This window comes from Heterocephalus glaber, unplaced genomic scaffold (genome assembly GCF_053883595.1).
Source record: "Heterocephalus glaber isolate CG9 unplaced genomic scaffold, H.glaber_assembly_v1.0 deba00001509, whole genome shotgun sequence".
NCBI lineage: Eukaryota > Metazoa > Chordata > Mammalia > Rodentia > Bathyergidae > Heterocephalus > Heterocephalus glaber.
The window spans coordinates 43,903,370-43,916,223 of NW_028258325.1; the positions used below are offsets into that span (position 1 = coordinate 43,903,370).

General features: G+C 38.7%; 1 pseudogene; it reads left to right on the forward strand.

The window, feature by feature from the left end:
* The first annotated feature begins 7,897 nt into the window (after positions 1–7,897).
* Positions 7,898–9,041, forward strand: LOC101698358 (putative G protein-coupled receptor 160; annotated as a pseudogene).
* Positions 9,042–12,854: the final 3,813 nt, after the last annotated feature.

Sequence of the window (12,854 nt, forward strand, 5' to 3'; positions counted from 1 at the left end):
TAGAAAAAGTGCAAAGGAGGCCAATGAGAACAGTGAGAAATGCCAGACTACCTTCTGTTGGAAGTGGTTGAAGAAGATGGGCACACTTAACCAAGAAAAGAAGGAAAAATATAGTAAATGTATTTGATATGTTGTATACTTCTCCAGAGGTATTTATTCCTTCAGGACATATTTACTGAGTTCCATCTACGTGGCAGGCATTGAACGTGTGTGTGTGTGTGTGTGTGTGTGTAAATGAAGTACAGTCTCTGCCTCCCAGCAACTCACCTATCCTTAAGGTAAGTGGTTGTAATTTTCAGTCAAGTGCTCAAAGGGTATACCTTGTAAGGATGCAGTATACAGGAGGATGCTTTGTTGATTAATGGTGGTTTCTGGAATGTGACTGCCTTTGAATCTCAGCTCTGCCCCTTACTATGTGACTCTTTTTCTTCCTCAAACGTAAAAGGAAAATAATAATAGTACACACCCCACTGGACTATGCAGCAGATTAAATGTCTTAATATCTATATGCTTAGAAGAGGGCATAGCATACAGTAAATGTAGAGACAGTAGGTGATCTTAAGGTCTCATCTACCTCATCTGTGAGGATCATCCCAGTTTTTTGTATTATGTAATATTTTGTTTACAAAATACATAATGTATCATTTAATATTCCTCCTAGAGCTTAGTAACATAAGCCAGAGGATGTAACTTAGTCCTTAGTTTCAGAGATGCCATATGACTCTTGCATGCCAACATGGCTACTAATGGTCATCAACTCCAACACACTGCATAGAACAAGCTCCTGAATTTCCTTCTTGGCAGGAACCAGGAGGACAGTGGCTGTACTCAAAGGAGTGGCTGCAAACAGAAGGGGAAAAGAGGACAAGAGGGAGGAAGTTCAGCCTGTTCCCAGCATGGCCCACGCCTGGTGTGCTGTGGCTAAAAATGCTCCTTTCTATAGAAATAGTGGCCAAGATAAAGGGCTGGTGCCCGGAAGTCTCTTTTTTCTTTTTTCTTTTTTTTTTGCCCAGAAGTATCTTAATCATCCTGTAGCCGACAACTTCCCTAGGGCAAGGGAAGCCACACACAGCTCCTTAAACCTCCAGAACCTTCCACAGTTCCTACTTAAGAGAAGTAGTTCCATGAATTTAGCTATATCATTACTGGCGATATTTCCAGAACACTGTGAGTTCAGTAGGTTCTAGAGGACTGTGAGAACTTCACCCTTATCTCAACATGGGTTCCATGTGGGAGGAATGTTCTCATTCTAAGATCATTTACAGGTCTTTGTAACTCCCACTCCCTGTATGTATGTAAGTATGTATGTATGTGTGTATGTATTTTGTGGCTCTTTCTCCTGTTTTCTAAAACGTATCAGTGCCAAAAAAAAAAGGGTGTGGGACCTGGGAATGAGGCCAAAAGGGTGAGGGAAGATGAGTCAAAGATTTCCCTGTAAAACTTGACATCATAATTCCAAGCTCCACCCCCAGCCTTCCAGGGATCAGTTTCCTGTGAAACTCCTTCCCCCAATCTCTATAGGAATAAACCATGTTTTTCAGTACCTTTTCCCTCCACATTCAGGAGCAATCCTGTGCCCAACTAAGAATCCCCATAAACACTCCTCTCCATTTGAGTTTCCCTTCACACTCCAGCCTCACATGGTTTTACATTCACCTCCAGACCAAATGGCTCAGACCTGGAGGATAATACCTCAAGGATCTCATGAAGCAGCAATTTTTCAGGTGCTTTTAAGGCAATTGTTCCTAGATCTTTAAACCTCCAAGTTCCGTCACTATGAAGCTGGCTGGCCTCGGGCAGATTCAACTTTCTAAGCTGCATTTTCTTCATCCTCAAGTGGAACTTATGTCATAGGGTTGTCAATCAAGGATCAAATGAGATAACACATGTGCTATGAACTGAGCTGTATCTTTCCCCAGATTCATATGTTGAAGACCTAATCCTCAATATGATGTCCCTTGGAGATGGGGCCTTTGGAAGCTAATTAGGTTTAGATGAGATCTTTATGGTGAGGTCCTCAGGATGAGATTGTACTCTTACAAGAGACAGCGAAGAGCTTGCTGTCTGTCTTGCTTTCTTTGCCATGAGAGATAGCAACAAGATGGCTACTACAAGCCAAGAAAAGTCCTTGTCACAAACCAAATTGGCCAGATCTTGGTGTTTGATGTGCGAGTCTCCAGAACTAGGAGAAGAAATAAATGTCTGTTGTTTTAGCCACCCGGACTACAATGGAATGAATGTTTATGTACCAAAAATAAAACAAATTTTGTATGTTGTAATCCAAACTCTCAAGGTGATGGTAGTAGGAGGTGGGTCTTTGACAGGTGATTAAGACGTGAGAATACAGCCTTCATGAATGAGATTAATGTCCTTTTGAAAGAAGCCCCAGAGAGCTCATTTGTCCCTTTCACCATGTAAGGACACAGAAGACAGTTGTCTGTGAATAAGGAAGTGGGCCCTTGCCAGACACCAGATCTGCCCCTTGATCTTGGACTTCCTAGCCTCCGGAACTTTAAGAAATAAATGTTTGTTAATAAATAAATGTTTGATAAGCTATCCAGTCTATTTTGTTGCAGCTGCCTGAACAGACTAAGACACAATCTATGTTATTTTGTAATGGCAGCCCAAACTGTCTAGGACAGCATATAAACTCCAATTTGCTCCCTCATTTATTCATTAAACAAATATGCTCTGAATGATTCCCATGTTCCAGAAACCAGAGATTTAACACTAAGGTCGTAAACAAAACACAGGCCCTGCCTTCATGGAGCATAAAGTCCACTGAGGAGAAATGACAGGTACTTATAAAAATATATAACTATTGGGGACGGGCATTTAGCTGAGTGGTTTCGCTACCTGCTGCGCAAATGCAAGGACCCAAGTTCAATCTATCTATTTATCTATCTATCTATCTATCTATCTATCTCTATCTATCTAAACTATTGGATGAGTGATCCATCCTGTGGAAAAGTACAGGCGACCATGACAGTAGTACATAGATTTAACTTGCTGTGAGAATTCAGAATTTCTTTTCAGAGGAAAACACATGTAAGCTGAGGAGCTAAGCAAAGTATGCAGTGGAGAAGAAGACAGAAGAGAGGACAAAGTTCCAGACAGTAGAGACAGTTTATTTATAGCCTCTGAGGCAGAAAAGAAGATGGTTCGAATGAGGCAGAAACTGAAGCCAGTGTGGTTGGATCATAGAGGGGAAGGAGCCACATTTGAGTTGGGGTCGGAGAAGTTGATGGCCTTTGTAAGAAGCCTGAAACTCATTCCAAAAGTAAAGATGATGAAGACGTGAAGCCAGGAAGTGACTCCACTAGAGGCCTTTTATGATCCCCAAGTAGGGACCCTACAGACCAGCCTGCTGTCATGTAGCATCCTCCCTGCTTCTGGCTACAGCACTAATCTGCGTCACCACGCCACGATCAACCCCTGCATCAGCTCTACCCAATTTTCAGGTCATGTGTCTGGGTTAAGATGATCATATCCCCAAGTCCATTCATGGACAAATGACCTAAAATTTGCAGAATGTGCTCCAACCTTTGGTGTTCAAATGGAAAATAGCACTGCTGCTCCAGTGCCTCGGATTAAGGAAAGGCATGTACAATACCACTGTGCAAAAGCCATTGGGGAGCAATAGAGATGCTCTTCGGCTTCCACACAACTGCAGGGACAGTGCAGGAAGATGATCTAAACTAGACTGGGAGCTTCCCAAGGCAAAACAAATAAAATGCTTACATGCACATACAGCATCTCAGAAAACGTTCTAAGCACTCTGTACATATGAACCCATTTAACCCTACAAACACCCCTACAGCATAAGTATCATTTTCATTCCTATTTTATATGTTATGCAAACTGAAAGTCAAGGAAGTTAGGTGCCTTGGCCCAAGGCCACACAATTAGGAAGTGGTAAAATCAAGACTCCAACTTAAACAGTATGTTTCTTCACCACTACACTAAGTGATCTTAAACCAGGGACTACTTGGGTAACTTACACCTCTTTTTTCCCAACACCTATAACAGTTGGCATTTAGTGTTTGGCACTCTAGTGCTAAATAATTATTAGTGCTAAATAAATATTAAATAGATGGCTACCTATATGAAATCATCCTGCTTTCGTTTTTTCCTAGATCAATTTACGCTACACATACATTGCTCATAGTTTGCCCCCAAAATATAATAAATGTGTAAAATCCATATGGATCCTCTTAGATTCTTTTACAATAACATCTAAATCTAAGCAATACCTAAATATTACCTGATTTAAACCAACACTGTAAATATGAAATAGTTATGCTGGGTTCTCACTACTGTAAGTTCTCCTCACTACTGTAAGTTTGCAAAGGTTTGTAAGTTACTTGTAGAATCACAGGCTCATAAAACCAGAATGAAGTCCAAAAGTCATCTGGTCTTCATTAGCCTTCAAAACCATGTACCAGCTGGGGATTTAACTCAGTGGTTTTGGCGCCTGCTGTGCAAGCACAAGGACCCAAGTTCAATCCCTGGTACCAAAAAAAAAAAAAAAATGTACCAGGCTAAGCCACTTGGTGCTTCCTTCCCTGGTTGAACCCCTCAGTAATTACATTAAATGTCTATAGTATATTGGTCATATATAAAAATATTTTTTATGTTTTTCCACATAAGAGCCTTGATTCTTTAAGATCTAACTCTAGGTCTTGGGTATTTTTTTCTTAAGCCCTTGAATATTCTCTGGAATTCAAGTGTCTTTGAAGACATCTTCATCTTAGTTCTTATTCAAATCTCTAAGACACAAAATTAGCCTACTCCTACAGAATAGTCCTTGAACTATGTAAAGATATCCCCACTGGGGCTGGGGATTTAGCTCAGTGGTTCTGCTGCTTGCCTCAAAAACACAAGGTCCCGAGTTCGATCCCCAGTACCTAAAAAAAAAAAAAGATATCCCCACTGCAAACTTTTTTTTCTTTGAGCTAAATATCCCAGCCTGGATTAGTTAGCAAGGCCCTATCTCAAAAAATATCAATAAATAACAAACAAAATAAAAGACATAACCACTTCCAACTGATTCTCTTAAAACATTTAAGAAAACCAGCCCCAAGACCCACAGGAAGGGGGCTGAGGCCTCCTGTCACTGACTTTAGCCAGTCAAGGTCAGATGCTCCATCACTGGAAAGCCTGATGACTGCAGTCTCACATGACATCCTACCTGAACCTCACGGAGGACCTCTGCCAGACCACTCATAGCCACTCATCGATTCCTAACCTACAGAAACTGTCAGAAGTAATGCATTTTTATGGGCTAGGCATGTAGTTCAGTGACAAGCATTTGCCTAGCATGTACAAGGGTCTAGATTCAGTTCCCAGCACTATTAAATTAAACAAATAAACCAGGTGTGGTGCACACTTGTAATCCCAGCACTGGAGGCTGAGGCAGGAGAATCACCATAAATTCGAGGCCAGCTTGTACTACAAAGTGAGTTCAAGGCCAGCCTGAACTACATAGCATGACTGTCACGGGCTGGGGATTTAGCTCAGTGGTCCAGGTGCTTGCCTAGAAATCACAAGGTCCCAAGTTCAATCCCCAGTACCAAAAATAAAAATTAAAAGACTGTCTCAAAAAACAAACAAAATAAATGTTTATTTTTGGTTTGTTTGTTGGTGCCGGAGATCAAACTCAAAGCCTCGAGCAAGTACTCTACCATTGAGCTATATACCCAGGCTAAGAGCTGGATTTAATAGTTATAATCATGCTGGTCTTCTGACTTGATTGAGTTTAGCCAGTACACAGTTCAGAAAAAAGTTGCCCCTAATATTTTCTCATATCATTTTCTTTCTATGCTTACTTTCAAATTTCTTTCTCTTCTACTTTCATCGACCAGTATGTTTCAATCTCTTTTTAAAACCTGAGTTCTAGGGTTTTATCACTTCCCCTCTTGCCTGTTTTCTCAGAAGAGGCACATTTAGTGTTTTGTGGATTCTCTCTCCTTTTGTAACCAAAGCTTGCTGATGCTCAAATAAAAGGTCCTTTATTAGAAAACAGTGCTTCATTAATTCAACAAGTATTTATTCAACACTTACTTTATGCCACTGTACAAAATACTAGGGAAAAGTGGCGAGCAAGACAGTTTTCTCCTAATCCACTTACATCCTAACAATTCCTTATATTAAGCTTCAGCAATAATAAATACCACTAGGCTGGTGTTTTCTTAATGCTTATTTTCCAGGTCCAAAGTCTTCCTCATTTTAAAGACTGTGCTCAAATTAAGAGGTAGTATATGACAATATATTTCTCTAATTTCTTTATAGTAGTCTTTTTCTTGCTTCAATTGCATTCATAGGTTTTTAAATTTTAGCCTTGCCATTCTGGGGAAGTTGGCTCCAAAGAAGAGCTTAGGATCTAGGCTAAATGGATCAGTGTATGTTATCTTGTATGCAATAGTTGGCTTGGTAAAGGGCATGTGACTTGAGTGAGAAGGTCCAATAAGAGCAAATCTCAGCTTTATGGGATGATTTCAATAACACTGATCCTTTCTTGTGCTCTGTAGAATGTGACGGGTAAATGTGATCTGGATTTTATATGGGCATTGTACTGAGAAGAGGGAAGAATCTGGCACACAGCTATAAATAGAGCCTGTAGGATTGTAAAGAAATGGTGGTGAGGGCCGGGTATTTAGCTCAGTGGTGCTGCTGCCTGCCTCAAAAGTGTAAGGTCCTGAGTTCGATCCCCAGTACCAAAAAAAAAGAAAAAAAAGAAAGAAATGGTGGTGGAAGCCTGATCATATTGTGTCTCTGGACTTCAACCATTAGTGAAGCCAACAAATGCCTTTACTTATTGAGACAGTTTAAATTGAGTTTTGTTAATTGCAATTGAAGGTAATTTACACTTTTAAAAACTTGCCCTCTTTTTCTTTTTTCTAGAAGCATTTCACAAGACTAGATTTTCTTAAGCATAATTTACATTGCAAATTTATTTTGCCAGTTGACTTAACCAATGTCCCAGAGAAGATAAAATACACTTCGTTTTAACCAAGATCTTTTCTGTTTTTAAGAAATATTTGTATATCTACTGTTATGAAGTGTAAGTGCAAAGAAATCTCCTTAGATATTAATTTCAAAAATGGCATGTGTTTAAATTTTTAACACAGTTTTCCAGTGAGAAATTAAAATACTTATGTGATATTAGTAAAGGAAAAAAAGAGAAAAAAGATCGATATGATTATGTTCAAAGGAAAGAAATATATCTCAGGGAAAAGAAAATATAGCAAAGATAGAAAAAAACAAAGGGTAAGGATAAAAGTTAATTTTCTGGCAAAGGAAGTCTTAACACTTACCTGGTAAAGAAAATATACAGTAAAAATGTTAAGATTATATAATTTAATATCACATACGGAAAATATAAGGATAATAGTTAATAAATCACAAGAATTCTCTCAAGATTGAGAACAGAAAAATGAAAGTCTCAGAACAGATAAATATAACTCAAATTAGACTAATAAATTTGTTCCTATATGATTTTAATTGTAATCCAAAAACAAATGAAGGATTAAACAGTATTATAAAATTATTCCCTAATGGCATAAACCTAATCTGAGTGGATTAAATCTGACGACACCAGCCGGGTAGGGAGCACGCGCAGGGTGCGAGCTCTGGCGGGTGGTTTCTGCTGGCGGACTCCGGAGGAAGATGCGGCCCGGAGCGCCGCCAGGAGCACCAGCAACTCAACTTCCAGAGATAACCCACACCAACAAAGGATAGCTTACGTAGCATTTTGGCATAGCAAAAGGAAATGCAAGGAACCAACAGTGACATAATTGAAGGCAGCAAAATCAAAATAAAATAGGATCATTGGTTAGGAAGACTCTGGAGAGACTCATCTGGTCATTCCATCTAGGCCTCCTCCAAGCAACACCACTTGGCAGTCGTCAGATTGGCAGCTAGGCTTCTGTGTCCTAGTACCACGAACCTGTGATGGAACTTTTTCAGATAAGGAACGGAAAATAAAGTGAAGCAGTGCTTTATCATGTATTTTCCAGCAGGTCTTCTTGAAATTTAAAAATATGACATCTTTTTCTTCAGACAGCTGCTCTTTTCAGAACCAGTTACATCAAACAAATCAGCCTCTAGATGCTACTTTTCTGTTGTTCTTGATCGTACTTGGGAAAATATTACTAAATACCCTCACACTGGGTATGAGAAGAAAAAACAGCTATCAAAATTTTATGGAATGGTTTTGTGTTTCATGAGCATTTGTTGATTTTTTATTTTTGGTAAACATTTCCATTATATCCTATTTCAGGGATTTTGGTTTACTGAATACCATTATCTGTCTCTTTGCTCAAATTATTTCCTTTACTTATGGCTTTTTGCATTATCCAGTCTTCTTAATATCTTGTACAGATTATTGCCTGAATTTCTCTAAACTCACCAAGCTATCATCTAAATGTCAGAAGGTGTTTTATTTCTTTGCAGTAATTTTGATTTGGATTTCAGTCCTTGCTTATGTTTTGGGAGGACCAGGTATCTACCAAAGCCTGAAGGCACAGACTATTTCTTACAAATATCCTGTCTTTGTCAGCATTCAGAGTTACTGCCTGTCACTTTCCATGATGATAATTTTATTTATGCCTTTTATAACCTCTTGGTCAGAAGTTATTACCTTGGTACAGGCTATTCAAATAACTTCCTATATGAATGAGCCTATCTTGTATATTCCTTCTTCATCCCTCCCTAATTACACTGTAAACTCTAAAAGAATACTCTTGCACAAACTCATTGTCTGTTTTCTTGGTACCTGGTTACCATTTGTACTCCTTCAGGTATTCATTCTTTTACTTAAAGTACAGATTCCTGCATATATTGAGTTGAACATTCCCTGGTTGTACTTTCTCAATAGTTTTCTCATTGCCACCATTTGTTGGTTTAATTGTAGCAAGCTTTATTTAAGAAATGCCTCATTACCCATAGATCCATTTGTCAACTGGAAATGCTGCTTCATTCCACTTACATTGCATAATTTTGGACAAATTGAAAAGCCTATATCAGTAATAATTTGTTAATATGTTACCATCTTAAAACTAAACCAATTATGACAAAATCATAATCTTAGAAACAGGAAAGAATGGTGACTCAGGACATGCCAAAAAATGGCACTAAACTGAAGCTCTTTTTCCCTCTAACCTTTTATACTTTTCCAGCATACTTTTGGGGTTATGATATAGTTTATTAAATGTTTTCTTTTAAAAACAAGAAGTTCTTATGCCTCTTCAGGACTACCATATAAATAAATTTGTTATTAATACAAAAGTGAAATAAGTTAACATTTGACGTTTTTGTTGCCCCCAAAAATTGGCTACAAAATGTTATATAAATCTGAGATTTCACCAACTTTAAAATATGAATTTAAACATTTTGTAATATTTAAAAAATAAAAACCTTTTTCTAAAAATAAATAAATAAATCTGACTAAAGCACCCTGTTCAATGTAACTATCAAAATTCTATTTTTGATCACTTTTACAATGAGAATTGAAAGTACAATCTGACTCTTTGGCAATGCAATGGTATTTATCAAAATGACATCTCACATGTGTATGAAGTAGGATCTGGGACTACCTAGGGTCCATAAATTCATTTCACTAATAGAGAAAAACCTCTATTAGTGAGCACTGATTATAGTCAACATGCAAGAAGCATTATATTTGTGAATTCACTGGCATCAGTCTCAGTTCTTCCAGGATTATTATCTAAAAAGGTTTTGATTGAGAATTCATTTGCTAAATTTCATCATTCCTAAAATTGTCTCCATTCAAGCAGGACAGGCTAGAACCATATGCTAACATCACAGGATGTTGATAGGTCCCGATGGTCCCTGATTTAGGTCAACAGCCATGTTGTCAGCTGCTCTGAGATGCAGACAAGAATGGTCACCTACTCATGTGACATGCCCTGAATAACACATCCTCAGGCTGGCAATAGGATAGCAGGAAGGCAGCTATGGGGATTACGTTATAGGGACTTAACAGAACCACCGTCAGTCAGAGACCTTTGGGCCACACTGAGATCATATCTAAGCGTGATCAGCCACAACAGCCTTTTGAGTACATTTAGAGGGCACATCTGAGGAAAAACTTCTTACAGGTTTATCCCTGGATAAATTATCTGTCCTTCCCTTAGAAATACACACATGGCCACCTTAATGAACCTTTCAAAGAGAATATGAGTTGTTCAGTTGATTCTCAGGAAATGATAGTCAAGCTGACTGGCCTTTCCAGTTCAGCCACTACATTCTTAAATTGTCATAAACTGTGTGGGTTTCAATGGACGACCGCTCCTCATATGGCTTTGTCAGAACGGAAAGGGGAAAGACTGGAAGGGAGAGATGGCTACAGGAACTTCTTGTATTTCTGTAAGGCTTTGTAGGTGCAAAGAATGTAATCCATTATGGTGAGCAATTCCTGGGAAAGAGGGAGTTAGTAATATGTCTACACCCTTTAGGTAAAAGAATTGAAGAAAGATAATTTAGAGTTGGCTGTTTACAATGCAGCATGAAACATCCTACTATTTATTTAGCATTCATATCCACTACTTTTTATCTAGCATTCTATCTACCCTGATTAAAAACAACATCATCAATAGCAATTAACATTTAGGGAGTACTTATCATTCTTTATATATATTATATCATTTAATCTTTGCAAAAACTCTATGAATGAGTACTATAATTAGTTCCGTGATGTGGGGGGCCTTGCCCCCCCCCCGCTAGAACTCTTGAGTGCCTTTTACGGGCATGTCTGGGCCTGCTGCAAGTCTACCCGGCAACAAGGAGATAGCCCCAGTACCCTCCCCTTGCTCCCCACCTCTAGCCCTACAGTATATATGCTGTAACAGCTTCTGCAATAAATGAGACTTGATCAGGAACCTGTCTTGTCTCTATCTCTCGTGTCTCTTGTTCCTTGTCATTCTCACTCCCCCTCTAGGGTCTCCGTTGACTTACCCGCGGGCTGAGACACCGTGACACAGATGAGGACAATTGTTGAGTCAATTGTTTCCTTTATATAATCCTGGGATTGTTAACTGTTTCAGGGGGAGGGAATATTAATTTTTAAATAACCATTCAGCAATTGATCACTATACTGAGTAAAAATGCTTAGTCTCATTTTCTTATTAAGTTTAATTATCTTTCTCTTATTTATCTTCTCTCCCTTGAGTGGAAACTTTTACCCACAGAGACACTAGGATCTTAGAGCTTATCTGTACTTACTTCAGCCCTTTGGACTCATATGCGTTTCAGTAAGTCATTTAACTTTAATGAGCTCTGAAGAGTATGGAATGGGAAAAATATTCCCCTATTTACTTCCCTGAGGCATCATGTGGGTGAGACCTGTGACATTGCAATGAACATATTTTAGCCCTGTGTAAACATTGATATATTATTCTGCTTTTGGGGGCGTTTCTTTTTTCTCTTATCTTTTTTTATTTGTTTGTTTTTGCAGTGCCGAAGGATTTACCCCAGGGAGTGCTGAGCAACACCCCCCCGCCTTTCTAATTTTTTAGAATTTTGAGACAGTGCCTCACTAAATTGTCCAGGCTGGCCTCAAAGTTGTGATCTTCCTTGTCTCAGACTCCTGAGTAACTAGATATAGACTCCAGTACACCTAGCTTTCCTTATTTTTTTTTTAAGTAAAGACATTGTATTCCTTTACATGTTCATATCCAAATGTCTTCCAAATGTTGTAATTAACTAAAGCAAAAAAAGATAATAGCAATATCATATTTCTGAAGTTGATTGAAAATTATTTTGTTCTTCCAAGTCTAAGTTATTTTCTTGGCAAGTAAGATGCATTTAATTTCCTGAACCTCCAGATTAACTCACAGTTGATTACACCTTCAAAGGACACATTAGTAACTCTTTTTGGAGACAGGGTCTCACTATGTAGTTCAGGCTGGCCTCGAACTCACTATATAGCCCAAGGTGGCCTCAAACTTGCTCACGTGATTCTCCTGCCTTAACCTCCTGAATGCTGGGATTAGAGGCATGTGTCACCACACCTGGCAACATTGTAATTTTATACCTGAAGCCTGCAGTCTTTCATGCTTCTCATATGTGTTTAACATCTCTAGGACCAATATAATACCTTGGATGTTGAAGCTCTAAGATTGACTGTCTTGACAGAATTTGTTTTATGAAAGTTTAGTTCTACATAAGATCAATTCATCAGGTTTTCTGTGGGGTTTTTGTATTTTGCTTTTTGCTTTGTTTTTTTCCAGTGCTGAGGAATGAACTCAAAGCCTTGTACATGCTAGGCAAGCACACTACCACATCCCCAGCCCACACATATATGATCAACAACCAATGTTTGAAAAGGGAATCAAGAAGACAGAGTGGGGAAAAGTAAGTCTCTTCACTAAGTGGTATTGGAAAACTGAGTATCCTTGTGTGAAAGAATGCGATGGACACTCCTCTTACACCATAGATGAGAATTAATTCAAAATGGTCTAAAGACTTTGTTATAGTTTGGATGTTAAATGTCCCCCCAAAGGCCTATACATTAAAAGCTCAATCCTCAGGGTGGTGCATTAAAGATTTTGGATACTAAGAAGTGAGGCCTAGTAGGAGATCTTTAGGTTGTTGGGAGCATGCCCTTGAAGTAATTTTACTCCTCTTTTCCTTTTTTCTTGTCTTTTGCTTCCTGGCCAGGAGTAGAGGGGCTCTTGTGCATGCATGCACTCATACCATGATTTGATCCCAAAGCAACAGGGCAATTGATCATGGTCAGAAATCTCCAAAACTGCGAGATAAAACTTTTTTTAAGTTTGTTATCTCGGGTATTTTGTCATAGTGACAGAGCACTGACAGATACAGACTTGAAC